General features: G+C 37.7%; 1 protein-coding gene, 1 non-coding gene and 1 pseudogene across 5 annotated transcripts in view; 1 reads left to right on the top strand and 2 right to left on the bottom strand.

Moving 5' to 3' along the window:
- Positions 1-18,815, bottom strand: part of FMNL2 (formin like 2) — a 270,355-nt gene that overhangs the window by 146,543 nt on the left and 104,997 nt on the right. The window lies entirely within an intron of this gene.
- On the top strand, positions 6,443-6,561 carry LOC111739799. The gene has a single exon (XR_002780376.1). It is a non-coding gene; the product is annotated as a 5S ribosomal RNA (ribosomal RNA).
- Positions 9,490-9,608, bottom strand: LOC111739911 (annotated as a pseudogene).

Here is an 18,815-nt window from a genome sequence, read left to right on the forward strand (position 1 = left end):
ACCTATGCTTAGAAAAATTTCTATGTTCTCAAATATCTATAACTTATGATTAATCAAAAATTATAATATTTTAACTTTTAGAATTCAATTTATTTCTAACTACTGAGTACAGAAGAAAAAAGCTGGCAAGTTTAACAATATTTCAAACACTAATTTCAAACAAGGAAATCAGAACTGCTATAACCACAAAGTCCCTCAGAGAAAAGTTTATCTTGCTTTTTAGAAAGTAAGATTTCTTAAGCCAGACAGAAAAAGTTGAAAATCACATGACATCACTTATATGTGGGATATAAACCTAAAGGCAACAAATGAACAGGACAAACAGAGATCATGGACATGGACTATAGGCTAGTGGTTACCAGAGGGTAAGGGGTGGGGGGAGGAGAAGGTAGGTAGATGGTTAAAGGGGGTCAAATATAGGGGGATAGGGGAGGGTGAAGTGGGTAAAGGGGATCAAATATATGGTAGCTGAAGGAAACTGGATTTTAGGTGGTAAATAAACACAATAGAATATACAGATGTCAAATTATAATGTACGCCTGAAAATTATATTATTGTATTAACCAATGTTACTTCAAAAAATGATTAAAAAAAAAAGAAAGTAAGATTTCTGCAAATGTTATCAGAAGTTGATACATTTAAGCTGTGACATTACTGACATTAAAACTGCCTAATATGGTACATAAAGAGCACAGAGCAGGTGCTCAATATATGTTGGATGCATTTACTGTCTGGATTATGCAGAAGAGCCAACTCAACAGCCTATTAAAGTAAATACAACTTGACTAACTCACACTAAAGAAAAATCAATATCTTAAAGTAGCTTACTGACAAGTCATTTCTGTTACTATATTTTGCTAGAGTATCTGTAAACTCTCAAACAACAGGATGATATAAAATAACTAGGCCTACTGATGCGGGGCATGGTGAAATAGCTTTTTCATTCTGAATCTCAGAAAGATACTAGAAAACGAAATAACACAAAAAGGGATTTATTCTCCCCCCAAAAAACAACTTACAGAGCTCAGCAGCCACACCCTGTGCCTCTTAAACTCCTGTAGAAAATAAAGCCTGAATAACAAGATTCCTAACTCATCAGGATGTTCTAAAGACCGATCACGGACTAACTCAGAGAAACCTCATTTTCAGTATCCTGACATCTGAATTCCAAAAGCCAAAGTTAATAATAAGGGTTGAGAGACGGTAAAGTGTTTAACCTTCTATTCAAAAGAAAATTCAATTAACCAGAATCTGCCCTTACTCTACGTAATCCTAGTTAATTGAAGTTTTGTTGAAGGCTGTTCATAATAACCCCCAAAATTTATTTGCGTTATAAAGCTTAGAGCCCAGTCCCCATCTTTCTATTAACCAGCCCCAGCTAAAGGGCTCCCAAAAGAATGGAATGTTGTTAAAAAACACAAAAAGCTCTCCTTTAATGGAAAGCGGCAGGAAGCTTAAGTCTTGTGACACACACAAGCACGCAGTGCGGCAGGAGAACATCCAGCAAATTAATTTTACAATGATTTATTTTGCTGATTCAAAGCTGAAAGGTAACACAGGCAGAGCCTGGCACAGGCGCACTCAGGAGAGCAGTCCACTTTGGGCTGAGCTCTTGGTAACCCTGGGGACTGACCATCATGATCCAATGCTATCTATTTATCTTAGGCCTCAAGAAATCTATGTTTGGCCCTTGCCATGAAATCAAGCAATTACTCCCAAAAGTGAGGAGTTTGCCAATTATACAATAAAATCCTATCTCTAAATATTATTTTTGAAAAATTGCATGTTCCTCCCATGTCCCTGCACAGCCTGGGGTGTAGTGTAACAAACAATATATATTTTTAAAGCTTTCTCTTGGTAGTGAATTCACTAAGCGTCCTCCCAAAATATTCTTATCCCTATAGGGTAGTCTCTTCTCTTCTGCTACAATTTGTACACAAAACACACCTTTGCCCCCTCAGAGAATAATATCCTTATTCAAAGAGAGTCACTGGATTCTTCCTTTATGGGGTACTCTTACCACACTTAGGTTAAATGTGCTTTTTTTTTTAAATTATAACATTATTTGTATGGAGAAACTATTTTCAGTTTTCAAACAACCATCAGAAAAATTTTCAAAACACGTAATCATTTTAAGTTGAAAACTGTCCATATCAGAATCCTTTAAATTCTAGAATAAGTTAACTTAAATATGAAAATAACAAACATCAAATACCACCTATTCTTCTACCATTGGTGAACGATCTTGAAAATGACCATATCTCATAGCCAGGAGCTACTCTGAAAAGCCCAAGACACTGCTACATCCAGCTTTTTTTTTTTTTCCAAGCCATGAAAACACTAGATGCACCAGAGACTCAAATTCCCAAGAACATTTTGTTTTCTTTCAGTAAAGTAAATCTCTTCTGCATCACCGCTTACAGTCTGAATCCTAAAGCCACTGATTCTCTCTCTCTAATTAGGTTTGTTCATTGAGAAAATGGCAACATGGACTTTTGAAATTATGTAAGCGAGAAAAAAGATGCTGAATGCCAAGACCTTGGACTGTGGCAAATATTTAAAGTCATTCTGTAAATGTTAGGTATCTGATGGAAAAACTGAGAAACTCTGGCACTGCACACCAGTGGCACTGTTATAATTCAGCATGTGAGGGGAGAAAGGGGCCAAAACAAACCACATGCAAAGCAACTGGAGCCACGACCACTAGAAATCGCTTACTAGGGAGCTTCTGGCAATGGTTTGATTCAATTCAACTAACTGACCAGACTTGGGATCCAATTTCTGGCCCCATCTCTGCAGACACATTATGCACCAGTGACTTAACGCCTGAACCCTGTATAAAAACACCTGAAGAGTCTTGCTCACACAAACTGCGTCTTCCTTACACGAAAAAAGGAGCCTAGATTATAGGTTGTTTTTCTTCTCACCTCTCCACGGAAACTATGTATGCATTTCTCAAGAGACATCAAATGGTAGCTATTAGCTACTAATAAGTAGCTTCAAGAGATGAACAATTCCTATTGTAGTCTAGAAACACATGTGTACAGTTACAGTGCTGGAGCCTTGGCAAGCTCTCTGCTAGTAAAGGAGAGTTGGAAAGCATGGAGCAGTAATGAGCTATTAAGTGCAAATAATGTCAATGTTAAGTCCTTCCCCGTGGCTCAGCATGGGGTGGAGGCAATGAGGGGACAATGGTATGGCCTGCTATTTGCCGTTCAGCTCCTGGTGACAATTCTTCCCGTCCCTGGGAAGAGTTCTGAGCTTCCATCACTAGGTTTAGGAAGTCTGCCATACATGTCATGTGCCAAATTCAGGGACAGATCCAGTTGTAGTTAGTTGAACTGGATTGAAAACCTCTTGAACCCACAAGCAAAAACTAGTAGAGCTCTGTCACTTTCACTTTTTTTTCTCTTTTTAAAACACGTCTGGAGCTTTGGTTATGGAAATAGTTGATTCTAATTTTAACCAACACCTACTACTGTTTCTGCACATTCCTCTGGTTAAAGGAAATGATGACTTTCCAGTCAGTGACTACAGTGACACAGACATGAACTTGAAGAATTAAGCCTCCAGTGTGCAGCCACTCCAAGATATTTTTAAGTACTTTAAGTCAAATTATCAGGAAAAAACATCGTCCAATCTTTATGCAGTTCCTATGATTACAGAACTATACCATAAGATTCATATTAATAGCCTCATACATTCTCTATTGACACAAAAATTTTGCATCCCCTGGGAGGAAAGATGGAGATTTTTAAGTAGAATAAAAGAGATCCTGCCTTCAGTGAGCCTGTAACTACCGAAAGATAAGCTTTAACTCAAATAAAAGACCGCGTGACAGAACTTATAAAAGAAGGCTTACGGAAAGACAGTTGATTCTTTTTCATATTAATTCACCAATGACCTCAGTTTAGCGGATATTTTATAATACTGTAAGAGTATTAACTGGGACAGTACTAGTGTAGTTATACTAGTAATTATTGTGGGGTTGATGCAGCCACAGCCAACATTTACAGAATGCCAGAAACTATTTTAAAGGCTTAAAAATTTGACTTTATCGCCACTACTACCCTATGAGATAGATAACAATGATTACTGCATTTTGTACGTGATGAAAATCAGGTTTAAGATTTAGAGAAACTTAAAACAAAACAAAAACCTGTCACTCAGCTACTGAGTCATAATCCATAACTCAAATCCAAAAAGTCCAAGTCCAAAATTTATACTCAAAATCACACTGCCTTACACTCAAAACCCATCAACGCCATTTTAAGAAAGTGATCACAAACTTCCACACAGGCTGTTAAGGGTCCTTGGAGAAGAGCAAGAATGAATCAAAAAGACTCAATGCATCACATTATCACTAATTATAGTAGTATGAGTCCTAATGACTTGTGGAACCAACATGTTGCTTCAAACATGAAAGAAACTCACGTACATGCTGTTAGGCTATATCCACAAGATAATTTATTTAATAAGTGTGGTTTATATGGAAGAAAATATACACTTCCAGTTCTGTGAACTCTAGTATTTTTTTTTTTTTTTAAAAAGGCACACATGCTAAGGCTTTGTATTTGAAACTTATATAGGGATCTGTCATTGACTATTTACATAGGCATCTGGCAGAGAAAGGTAAGATGCTGTCTCCTGGGTCCTTAACAAGGCTCTACTGTGCTCGCTGTAATTGAGGTCACCTGAGAAAATCCACTGGGCTCCTCTCCATGGGGAAGGAAAGTTCACAACTGAAATCAGTTTCCATAAAGTTGACAGAGGTAGTGTGATTTAAGAGGTAACCCAAATGGTTAAACGGAGTCATAAAGGAAGGCAGCGATTCCCAGGCTAGCTTAAGGTCTTATTTATGCAACTAATTTTCCTTTATCAGTCTATCAAGAAGGGTCCAAAAGCGATAGGTTGAAAATAGGAGATAAATAAAGCTGCTTCCATACAATGCTAATTTCCTAGAAGACCTGACATTATCAGGTTGACTGAATCAATGGAGATGACATAACTGAACAATCCTACATGCAAAACAAATTTCTAACCTGAATTGCTTAGATAATACAGAAAGGCTGTATCTGTGTCAATGGCTGTCAACTCTGACTGTCAACTCAATCAGAGTCACCTGAGAAGCTTTAAAAAATACCAGTGACTGGGCCGCACCCTAAACCAATTAATCTTGAGGAAGGAGCCTGGACATTACTCTTTTTCAAAGCTCCCCATGTTGGACTCACATGAAACCAGGATAGAGAAGTATTAAAAAGGCCAAAATCTTGTTTTAGGGCTGTTGAAAATGCTATATTAGTCGGTCACATACATGATCAAGTTAATTATATGAAAGAAAATGATTATGAAAAGAGGGGTGTCAAAATTTGGTCAATTAAATGACTTTTAGGAAGATATAGCACAAATTGGATATTGTCAATTACATTATCTACTTTGGGAATCTAAAATCTCAGTTAATTGGGAAGCAGGAGATAAATGCAGACGTAATGAGATATTTAATCTCAAATTATTCTAAGAAATTTTTAAAATATCAATCAACTTTTCATACAGGTAGTATTTTTCTTTAGAGAATAAAAGAGTACATGCAATAAATTTAAACATGCACAGAAGCAGACAACTATGGATAAACAACACATATGCTTAAAACCTACATACAAATATAGGTGTTTGTGTACATGTACACAAAAGTCGATGAATGTATATACAGAGACTCTGAAACTATGCCTAACACAAAAGCCAAAATTTTGTTTCTACTGTACTTAAAAATGAGTCATCTACAAGGCAAACACCAGGCTTCTATTCATAGGCCCTGTGGAGGTCTCACTGGAAAAATGAACAGTGCACTCAAGTCTGGCAATACATTTTTACTGCATACATCTGGTTTTGGTGTATGTATTCTTGAAAGCACCAACTGTCAAGAATCCCAGGTTACCACATAGACCACTTAGCCCTTGGTAGACAGTCATCATCCCCAAAGTTATTTTTGATATAGAAATTACCTAAAGTGTAACTTCTGGTTCTGCTAATTCAGATAAAAAAAAAAAAAAAGAAGAAGAAGAAGAAAAGATTATTATTAGATTTCTGAGTTGTAGGAGTCACATTCAATTTGCTAGGCCAATAGTAGTCTGATATATCCTAAAGATTTCAGCTTGCCTGCTCAGGATAAGGATCTGGTCAGCTATACCACCTGACTCATTGTGGGGTCCAGACTAAAAAGACTACAGCTAGCTGGGGCATATTTTTCTCATGACAATCACAGGAGCACAAAACCCCAATCGCATTTAAGGTAGCCCGTGTAAGTCATCTGCTTACGTCATGTGCATTTATATTTCATTGGCCAAATAGGTTATGGGCCAAGCCCAAGTGGAGCAGGAAACACACTCTTGTGCAATGTAAATCAAATGGAAGGACAGAATTAAGATATGAAAATAATAATCTAGTCTACGGCCTTTCCACCCTGACCACACCTGATCTCGTCTGATCTCGGAAGCTAAGCAGGGTTGGGCCTGGTTAGTACTTGGATGGGAGACCACCTAAGAAAACCGGGTGCTGTAGGCTTTAAATAAAAAAGAAAAGGAAGGAAGAAAGGAAGGGAGGAATAGAAGGAGGGAGAAAGAAAATAATAATCTACAATGTCAATGACCCATCAATCTGCCAGTTGCATTTATTTTTTAAAAAGCCAATGTACCTATGTTTTTTCTTCTTTCTAAATAACTGTTTTTTGACACCACATACATAATTTATATTTGAAAAACATCAAAGTTGGAGGGTTAATGCAAAACCGAAACGTCATACAGACTAAAATGACACAGTAAAAAAAGTTGTATGGAAATGAAGACGCTATGCTCTCAAATTATAGGAAAAGCCAAAAAGTGGTTCTGGTGATGGTGATGGTGATGTTACAGCACATGTAAGTAGTTTATATAAAACTGATTCATAAAAACAAAATAGAGGACATGGTTCCATAGTGTAATGGTTAGCACGTCTGCTTTACATGCAGAAGGTCCTGGGTTCACGCCCCAGTGGAGCCAAGGTCCATGGTCTACCGCCATGCCACCCTGAACAAGCCCAATGTCTGATCTCAGAAGCTAAGAAGGGCTGGGCCTGGTTAGTACTGGATGGGAGACCACCTAGGAAGACTAGGTGCTGTAGGCATAAATAATAATAAACAAAAGAAAAAAAAAAAACACAAAACAGAATAGAAAATTGCAAATTTTCTAAATTAATATATTTACATCATTTTGTGTGCAACTAAATATTAATATACTTTCCATCATTTTATCTATATTTCAAGAAGTTTATATGTTCAAATTCTTGAGAAAACAGGACAGTGCCTAATTTGGGGGTTGCCTTATGTTCAGGCTTATACAGCAGTTTTTATTTAAAATTCACCAGGCCACAAATTTTAATCTCTCCTTTCTGCTTAACTTGGTCTTTATATACTTTTTAGTAAAACTCATCTTTGTCATCATGATATTTTTTTCAGTAAATACAGGCAGCAACTTCCTGAAATTAAGCTCTCATGCTACATCAGTCTTTATAATGAATGTTTGTTCAGACCATTTAATATTAAACACAAATAATTTTTAGTGCAGAGAGCAGTTCCTACTAAAAACAAAAACACCTCACCACCATAACACTTGAGTGGTGTTTTGTAATTGCTATTTGGTGTATTTTATCTCCTTATAGTGATAACTGAAAGATATTTCAATCGGATTTTTCAAACAATGTAACCTAACTCCCTAAGGCCACCTGGAGTCCCCAAAGGAGACCAGGAAAACAGAATTGTTTTGCTTTTAACTATTTTGTATACTGTGGTTCTGTTTTAAGTTTTAATTTGGGAAACAAAGGTTCTGCTATTTAAAAAACATTTTTTTAACCACCAATTGTGAGTTATCAATAGTGTTTTGACCCATTGAAGTAAGGGCTCAAGTCTCCTGAGGCTTGGTTTAGCAGGCTGTTCTGACTCAATAAAAATTACATGTGGTATAAAGCAACACTGGGACATTAAATTTAGAACCTACTATGTTTATAGGTATATAGTTTGTGTGTATATATACACCTTGCATTACTTAATTTAACCAAGGACATCTTTACTGGAACCATGTCAGACCATAATTATAAAGAATCCAGGCCATTTTTATAGTTATTATCCAACCTATATTCAATATCTATCTTCTGCTTCCCTTTTTTTAAAACTTGTCAGCATAAAATTATGAAAGAAACTCACCTATTTGGATTGGCCAGGACCTGAAAGGTTCCAAATAGACCAAGAACATCAATATCAAGTAAAGCTTCAACAGACAACCTACGTGAGACTCCAGTCTTGTTTACTGCTTGTCCTGAGACCCCAGTTTGTCATGATCTATGATCTACAGCAAGCAGAGGTGAAAGGAACCAAAGGATGAAAATACATGTTTGGGACAGGGGTAGAAGAGCACCAAAATCTAGATACCTTGGTTTAGTTTGTTTTTGAAACTTTTTCAGAGGTCTTCTTATCCTAACCCCCTCATTTTACAGATGAGGACCCAAAAAGTTAGGAGACTTTCCCAGTTCATACGGGTATTTCTTTAGTTCCCAGACATCCCAGAACTTTCTAAGGAAAATGTCAGTTCCAAAAGTCAACACTGATGATGAGTAGTCTCTTCTCTAATAAAATTTTATGGATTTAAGGAGCTAGCTATCTGCCTTGGCTTAATGAACTATAATTCCTGTTAACTAAAGAACTAAGTATTTTCTTGATTGTGCTAAATGATAACTTCTTAAATAGGGAGATTTCAAACTATATGCCATCATCCCAGAAAAGTTAAGCATTCCCATATTTTTTGTTTCTAACCAGGAACACCTGCATGCTTTTGGAATTTTCTAATGTTTATAATCCTGTTTTGAAGCTTGAGAAGGTAAAAAGCATGTTAAATAAATGATCGGTCTAACTGCCCAGATAGGAAACTCCTCCCACAAATTAGACAATGGACTCAATCTCTCAGTCCAGAACTCATCTATAAGCTTCTATTTCTCAGAGGTGAGAATGGCACAATCAGCATCATTATTTTTTTAAAACTCCGTAAACATTTGTCAGACACTAAGTTTATCATACAAGGTAGGGTGTTCAGCCTACAGTGGAGGGTTCTTCTCAAAACTATTTAGTAACTGCATGACCTTGTGCAAATCAATTAAACTTCATCCCTCATCTACAAAATAGTGGTAATACTTCCTTTTCCTTAATAGAAAAATAAATAAAAAGCCAACACTAAAAAAATGCACATTAAATAGTAAATACAGCCAGTGCTTTAAGGAAAGCCATTGCTAGGATGGTGCATTCCTGGGGAATCTCCACCAGCTGCCACCAAAGGCTCTGACAGGAGGCCACACTGTTTTCTGTTGCTGTTTTGTTTTTTCAGGCGAGGCAACCCTTGGTTGACCTCACAGATTGCAAGGACCCTGTCATCTTACAATCTCTTATTTTTTTATTATTATTTTTTTTTATGCCTACAGCACCTGCTCTTCCTAGGTGATCTCCCATCCAAGTACTAACCAGGCCTGACCCTGCTTAGCTTCCGAGATCAGACGGGATCAGGCTTGTTCAGGGTGGCATGGCCATAGACCACACTGTTGATGTCACCCATAGGCTCCTTGGGATACCACGTAAGCCAGAAATTTTGAAATGAATTGTCATCGTGTTCATAAAAAAGGAGAAGGTAAAGCGTATCATCCACCCACCCCAAAACGATCGCACCTCAGGTGCCCTGCTCAGGGATTTCTTGGTCTTACTAGAAATACATAATGACCCAAGGTGCTAAATCTAAGACCAAGTCTCACTTTCTATCAAGACCACGGTCTAAAAGGTTAAACACCTATCTCCGCCCTCTCAGTACTCACATGTAAAAATTTAAAAGAGAAATAACAGCTTTCAGAGTCTTTCAGAGGCAAACTATCATTCCAGAATTTACCTAACTGCTATAAAGCATTACGTTAGCTGTATTTTATGGGTACAAAGATCAGATACAGATCCTATCCTTAACAATTTTTCAGTATTCTATCACTATGCAATGTATATTTAAATAGTAGTTATCAGTTTTCAAAAATGGTTTCACATATTTCATTCATTTTTGCCTAATTCTTCAATGCAAGTTGTACATGAGCAGTTTTCCTCATTTTATAAATAAGCAAACAGCTATTTCAAGAGATTAAATGACTTAAAAAAGATTAAGTGTCTTCATAGTCATTTAGAACTTAGAAGTAAGCTATAGGGATGAAGCTCCAAGTTTTTATTCCATGCACTATGTTTTATAGCCTTCCAAAAGACAAAAATCCCTGCAATCAACTTAGTTACATAGACAACAATGACACCCCTTCCAATGGCTCTGTAACTTTCTCTGTTTCTCAGACATTAGATCAAGAACTGTTAAGTAAAACTCCATAGGTCCATTCAGACCCAACTAAATAGTTGTTAATCTATTACCGAAGGTCACTCTAAATATGTATACGAAATAAGTGCTGGCCACATCTTAATTAAATAAAGTTATTTAAGCTCATTTTCCAATTAATTAAAGTGTTTTACATTTAAAGGTACAACCTCTCTTCAGTCAACATTCAAACAAAAAATAATCATGAATCACAGATTTAATGGCCTTTCCTGATGGAACAGAGTGGCACAGGGACAAGATCACTGGATAAGACCCCAGCTGGGAAAACGAGATGGAACGAGAGCAAAGACGCTTCCTTGGTTTGGTTTTAAGTATATTTGGCCTATGATTAGACAAACTCCTGAAAGGCAGAAAATCCCACATGTGATAAAATACACAAATATTCCATAGTCCAAGAAAATCAGTACGTGCCTTTCTTATAGTAAGAGTTTCCTAGCAGAAGTGTATTGTCAGTATTTTCTATGGAGACCTCTCAATACTGGGTCTGCATATGCAATACGAAATGAGGAGCATGAGCAACTGTCCATATAGCTGGAAACAGTGAAATCTTTGGCCTTGATTTTTTTGGGTATTATAAGCAAAGGAACTTTGACTCATAACACCCCCATCATTTTCTAAATTCTCTGAATCACCATGTATGTGTTATATGTGTATAGGCCGTCTCAGTACATTAAAAATAAGCAGACCACTAACAACAGTTTGGGGACTCCTTCTCAATTCTTTTTGTTTGCCGCTCTCAACTTAAGGATCTTGACTCTGAACACACATATACAAATGTACAGATATATATATTAAAAAAAAATTCACATACAAAAATTGCCTTATGCAATGCACAAATTCTTTTTATTCTATTACTATATTTCTTTTCTATATAAAGTGGTTACAAGACCATATCCTACTAAACAGGTTCCAAAGATGCAGTCTTGATCTATAGCTTGGGGGGAAAAAAAACAAACACTTCATTGTGTCACTGTAATACACAGTGGACCCCCACCTAAAAGGAACCTATAGTTGAGGCTTTACCATGTGCCATTTTGGTTCCCAAAGGAAGAACCTGTGGTGTCTGCAACTTCTTTAAACTCCATTTTTAAAACACTCAATGTACATTGTTCCTCTTAATCCTGCAATGCTCTTAAAGCAGATACTATCATTTGTACCACTTTACAAACGGGCAATCAAGGCTCAGAGAGGTCAAGTAACTTGCCCAAGGTCACACAGCTAATGAGGAGCAGGACTGGAACACACAGGCAAACTGTGTGATTGCAAAGGGGATTCTAGAACTCATAATGACGACACAACACAGATCTACAATCCTTACCTTAAATCACCTGGAGCCAGATACAGTTCAGAATTCACAATTCTTTCAGAATTTAGAAAGGTAATAAACATAGTATCATACCCTCTCTAATACTTAACAGTGTTGTCTGGGGGCAGCACCCCATAGTAAAAACAGTAAAACATCTATGACAAAAGATAAATGTTCACACTAAGTAAGATAAATAAAGCTGCAAGTAGCTTCCTTCAGGTGAGGTCACACTGACTGCCAGGTGAGCTCAGGTCTGGCCAGGCTCTGCCAAACAAATGAGTTATCGTAAAAGAAAAATCTTTTCTGAAGCGTGTTAATCAGAAATACAAATTCAGGGTTGTGGACCTGAACAAAAAAGCACAGACTGAGATACAAGTAACCGAAGTGGTTTCACATACACTAAAAGGGCATCTAGGGCCTGTTGACCTTTTATCACCAGTAATTACTGCCTCAAGGTACCTGAAGATACTTCAGGACACCAATGAGAGGCTTCTATTTCAACAAAGGAAGATTATGACATGTCTGGTTCATAAAGCCTCAACTACTATAATGTTGAAAAGCTAAACTAATCGAAGCAATGAAATCACTCTAATCATAACAGCAGAACAACATCCTTATTATACTGTCACTCTGCATTTATTGGAAAGGAAGATTCTCATCTCTTCTGGTGGCTAGTGAACAACCCAAAATTTAGAGCAGATCCGATCACTTGTTCTCAGTGTTGGCTGTGCCCTGGAATCCCCTAGGAGGCTTTAAAAAGCGTTGACTGTGTCCCACTTTTGAGATTGTAGTCATTATTGACTCAGCATAGGGTACAACGTGGCACTAATTTTCAAAAGCTCCCAGAACACTTCTATTATACAGCCAAGTTTGAGAACCACTAGGTTAAAATACATGCTAAGGTGGGCTCCTTGTCTCAAAGAAAAACTTTACCAATGCTGTAAGCAAAGAGTGCAATTTCCCAAATATCATCATTCAGAACCCTAAACTAATAGCAGGCCTCCAAGTGATCCAGCTTAAGAAAAGGTTCCTATTTATAAATTTAAAGGAGTGTGAAAAGGCAGGGTTAAAAGTTTCTAAATCTAACCACAAGGAACCAAATGCTGGCTCCAGCTCCAGCGTGGGGCTGCTACACAAGTATCCCCAGGCGCCGACCCCCACCCACTCTTGGATTGTACTGAGAGCTCATTCTTTTGCTTATTTTTGGTCCCTTGCTTTTTTAAGGCTCCCTGCAGTCAAGTGCTAGGTACAGGAAACTAAAGTGCTTTCTAGTAAATAATTTGTCTTTCTTTGTCAAGAAGAATAAATATACCTTACTTGCTCAATGTAAACAGCCTCTCACTCCTCACAGGATCAAAATGAGGGACAAAACAGCCTCACTTTGTTTTGTTAAAAACTCATTTGTAACTGCATTTCCCAAGACAAAATGTGGTCCGAAATTGCCAAAGGAGATAAACTAATATTCCATGGCTGTACAAATGGTACAAAGGGCAAAAAAGTGAGGCCAGCTTAGATAAAATCAAGAAAACGACAGCCTATAGGACTTTTCTGCCCTTTTTTTTATGGCACAGCTTTAAAAATTAAATCTTCCAAACAACTTAAAATTACATTCCTTGCCTCTTTAGACATGAAAGGGAGGTCTCTAATGTGAAGCCAAGCATTCTCTAACACTTCCACAGAACAGGATTTGGTCATACCAAGAAAAAGCAAGAACAAGGCCAATTAACTTAGTCAAAAGCCAATCCTTTATTTTTAAAAACCAATTAAAATAACAACTTCATTAAGAGAGCATACAGCTTTAAAGTCCCTGCTCTGCTCCCAGTTTCAAGTGAGAATTGTATTTATTCCCTTAGTTACAGTTTCTCTGACTAGATGTTGTATTAGCTGGCTGAACTTTCGGGTCTCCCATTCATGTAATAACCAGAACATATGATTCACTCCTTCCTGGAACTGTATATGACCATTATAATCACTTTGATTCCATAATGCAATTCAAATCCTGCATACAATCTGGAATTAAATCTGCAAGGGGAATCCAGAGTGGCACTGTGAGAAGACTATTTTACAAACCTTTATAAAGGTTGGCAGGACTATGTACTAATTATGGCCACATGAGGAAAGCAAGTTGATCAGGCATATTTTTCCTTATAGACTATTATCTATAGTCTATTTCTAATCGAGAATAAATTTTCGATCTCCTTTATAGATGATATTTCCTACTTTTTTAAGACCTAAGGACAATGTCTTGGTTGTCGACCATGGTTGACAATTCATAGATAACAACCTTTCAAACGCTTTCATCTAAATCTTCAAGAGGTATTATTCTATGGAAACAGTCAATGATAACAGCTAGTATTTATTGTACAATTACTACATAACAGACCCTGTTCTAAGGGAGATATAGTGTCACTGTAATACACAGTGGACCCCCACCTAAAAGGAACCTATAGTTGAGGCTTTACCATGTGCCATTTTGGTTCCCAAAGGAAGAACCTGTGGTGTCTGCAACTTCTTTAAACTCCATTTTTAAAACACTCAATGTACATTGTTCCTCTTAATCCTGCAATGCTCTTAAAGCAGATACTATCATTTGTACCACTTTACAAATGGGCAATCAAGGCTCAGAGAGGTCAAGTAACTTGCCCAAGGTCACACAGCTAATGAGGAGCAGGACTGGAACACACAGGCAAACTGTGTGATTGCAAAGGGGATTCTAGAACTCATAATGACGACACAACACAGATCTACAATCCTTACCTTAAATCACCTGGAGCCAGATACAGTTCAGAATTCACAATTCTTTCAGAATTTAGAAAGGTAATAAACATAGTATCATACTCTCTCTAATACTTAACAGTGTTGTCTGGGGGCAGCACCCCATAGTAAAAACAGTAAAACATCTATGACAAAAGATAAATGTTCACACTAAGTAAGATAAATAAAGCTGCAAGTAGCTTCCTTCAGGTGAGGTCACACTGACTGCCAGGTGAGCTCAGGTCTGGCCAGGCTCTGCCAAACAAATGAGTTATCGTAAAAGAAAAATCTTTTCTGAAGCGTGTTAATCAGAAATACAAATTCAGGGTTGTGGACCTGAACAAAAAAGCACAGACTGAGATACAAGTAACCGAAGTGGTTTCACATACACTAAAAGGGCATCTAGGGCCTGTTGACCTTTTATCACCAGTAATTACTGCCTCAAGGTACCTGAAGATACTTCAGGACACCAATGAGAGGCTTCTATTTCAACAAAGGAAGATTATGACATGTCTGGTTCATAAAGCCTCAACTACTATAATGTTGAAAAGCTAAACTAATCGAAGCAATGAAATCACTCTAATCATAACAGCAGAACAACATCCTTATTATACTGTCACTCTGCATTTATTGGAAAGGAAGATTCTCATCTCTTCTGGTGGCTAGTGAACAACCCAAAATTTAGAGCAGATCCGATCACTTGTTCTCAGTGTTGGCTGTGCCCTGGAATCCCCTAGGAGGCTTTAAAAAGCGTTGACTGTGTCCCACTTTTGAGATTGTAGTCATTATTGACTCAGCATAGGGTACAACGTGGCACTAATTTTCAAAAGCTCCCAGAACACTTCTATTATACAGCCAAGTTTGAGAACCACTAGGTTAAAATACATGCTAAGGTGGGCTCCTTGTCTCAAAGAAAAACTTTACCAATGCTGTAAGCAAAGAGTGCAATTTCCCAAATATCATCATTCAGAACCCTAAACTAATAGCAGGCCTCCAAGTGATCCAGCTTAAGAAAAGGTTCCTATTTATAAATTTAAAGGAGTGTGAAAAGGCAGGGTTAAAAGTTTCTAAATCTAACCACAAGGAACCAAATGCTGGCTCCAGCTCCAGCGTGGGGCTGCTACACAAGTATCCCCAGGCGCCGACCCCCACCCACTCTTGGATTGTACTGAGAGCTCATTCTTTTGCTTATTTTTGGTCCCTTGCTTTTTTAAGGCTCCCTGCAGTCAAGTGCTAGGTACAGGAAACTAAAGTGCTTTCTAGTAAATAATTTGTCTTTCTTTGTCAAGAAGAATAAATATACCTTACTTGCTCAATGTAAACAGCCTCTCACTCCTCACAGGATCAAAATGAGGGACAAAACAGCCTCACTTTGTTTTGTTAAAAACTCATTTGTAACTGCATTTCCCAAGACAAAATGTGGTCCGAAATTGCCAAAGGAGATAAACTAATATTCCATGGCTGTACAAATGGTACAAAGGGCAAAAAAGTGAGGCCAGCTTAGATAAAATCAAGAAAACGACAGCCTATAGGACTTTTCTGCCCTTTTTTTTATGGCACAGCTTTAAAAATTAAATCTTCCAAACAACTTAAAATTACATTCCTTGCCTCTTTAGACATGAAAGGGAGGTCTCTAATGTGAAGCCAAGCATTCTCTAACACTTCCACAGAACAGGATTTGGTCATACCAAGAAAAAGCAAGAACAAGGCCAATTAACTTAGTCAAAAGCCAATCCTTTATTTTTAAAAACCAATTAAAATAACAACTTCATTAAGAGAGCATACAGCTTTAAAGTCCCTGCTCTGCTCCCAGTTTCAAGTGAGAATTGTATTTATTCCCTTAGTTACAGTTTCTCTGACTAGATGTTGTATTAGCTGGCTGAACTTTCGGGTCTCCCATTCATGTAATAACCAGAACATATGATTCACTCCTTCCTGGAACTGTATATGACCATTATAATCACTTTGATTCCATAATGCAATTCAAATCCTGCATACAATCTGGAATTAAATCTGCAAGGGGAATCCAGAGTGGCACTGTGAGAAGACTATTTTACAAACCTTTATAAAGGTTGGCAGGACTATGTACTAATTATGGCCACATGAGGAAAGCAAGTTGATCAGGCATATTTTTCCTTATAGACTATTATCTATAGTCTATTTCTAATCGAGAATAAATTTTCGATCTCCTTTATACATGATATTTCATCTTTATCAGCTTTTTTTCCTACTTTTTTAAGACCTAAGGACAATGTCTTGGTTGTCGACCATGGTTGACAATTCATAGATAACAACCTTTCAAATGCTTTCATCTAAATCTTCAAGAGGTATTATTCTATGGAAACAGTCAATGATAACAGCTAGTATTTATTGTACAATTACTACATAACAGACCCTGTTCTAAGGGAGATATAGGTCATCTGAGATTAAGGAACATGCTCAATTCACACCCTGATTGAACAGGCAGAAAGATAACTAGAGGCCAGATCTCTCCACTTTCTAAGCATATGCTCTAAATACTGCATTATTCTGCCTCAACTATCTATCTCTAAAACAGCCTCAACATAGGGAGAGGGAAAGGCTATCTTTAAAGCCAAGAGCTATTCATATCTGTTTGAAACTTTTAAAACAATAATTCAGACACAAAGCAGGGGGTAAGGGTGGAAAGAAAATATAGACACTTAAAGACACTCATTTACAAAATGCTTTGATAAGAATAAATTCCCCTCGCTGGCAGATCCAGTGTCTCAGTTGAATTTATTATTTCAAATCCAATGGCAGGTAACTAATCTGAAAATAGCATGAAGCCAAATGTAGTACACCACAGATTCGCTGTGTTTCTCTATGGTAGTGTAATGCTTCCTTAGGGTATCCTTCGGATGCAAATACTGCTCCCGTTTTACAAAGAGGTAAACTAAAGGACCAAGACATTAAAAGAAAAAAAGATTATGACCAGAAAACAAACTAAAAAAAAAGTAGCAAAGAAGATTAGAGCATGTATTTTTCTGACTCTTAATTACATAATCAATCAATCACAGAATTGTAAGTGTTGGCCCCTCCAGAGGAGGCAAGGACACATGGGGTTCATTTAGCACTTCCACCCCAGGTTGACCAACCACTAGGAACCCAGGCAAGGAGAAGGTGAAGTCATGAGAGCACATGGGGAAGCTCAAGAAGAGTGCAGAATGAAAAGAAAAATAAATAAAATGAGGAAGAGTGTAGCCCCAAGACATACAAACATTTAGGGGTCACACAGAAACAAATACTAACCAAGGAAGCTGGAAAATAATAGTCAGAGGCAGATGGACGCTGAGGAGGGGTAGTGACAGAGCTCTGTGTCACAACTCGGGCATGTGGCTTTCCAAGGCAACACAGACACTTAATTTTGATTTGAGAGACACTGACTGCCTCCTTGGTGTCACACAATAGCAAGGAGGTCTGCAATAGCATGTATGTGTAGCAATTCTCAGATCATGAGACAACTGGTCAACAGAAAGGGAGAAGGAAGAAGAGGCTGGCATGAGGCAGGTCATGAGGGCCTCATTCACTTAACTGCCAAGACCTGCCAAAAGGAAGGAAAAACAAATCAAGTGCTACAGTGTAATCCAGCTCAGGCAGAAAAAGGAAACATCTCTTAATCAAGAAAGTACAGATGACCCTTGAACAACATGGGTTTGAACTGCGTGGGTCCATCCATACACAAATTTTTTCCAATAAGTATATAGTCCGCCCTCCACATCCCCAGGTATCCCATCAGTGAATTCAACCAACTGCAGATAGAAAACAGTGTATTTTGATTATGAGTTGGGAATCTGCATATGTGGAAGGCCAAATGTATGCACTGTTCTATACCTTTTTATATAAGAGACTTCAGCATCCTCGAAATTTGATATCTGCCGGGCAGGGGGTTGTGTGGTCCTGGAACCAATCCCTTGTGGATTCTAAGGGACGACTGCACAGTAGTTAAGTTTTGGGGGAGTCAAAAGTTATACACACTGATCTGAGTGTGGGAGGAAGAGGTTCAGTGCCCACAACCCCCATTGTTCAAGAATCAACTATAATTGACTCATGTTAATATTCTTCATCTTCATCTTATCTCGTGATATCCAAAGTGGTAATTTATTCAAAAGGCCATAAAACACTGTGCATGTTATGTCTAGCATATTACGCACGCATCATTATTGCTTCATTTACATCCTAAAATAAGATACCAACTTCAACAAAAGTAATCAGGTTCTGTTAGCTCTCCCCACTGAATCAGTTCTCCTAGGCAGCTCCAACCAACAAACCACCCATTCTTTTGAGTAATTATCTTTTGAGCACCT

This window comes from Pteropus vampyrus, unplaced genomic scaffold (genome assembly GCF_000151845.1).
Source record: "Pteropus vampyrus isolate Shadow unplaced genomic scaffold, Pvam_2.0 Scaffold2, whole genome shotgun sequence".
NCBI lineage: Eukaryota > Metazoa > Chordata > Mammalia > Chiroptera > Pteropodidae > Pteropus > Pteropus vampyrus.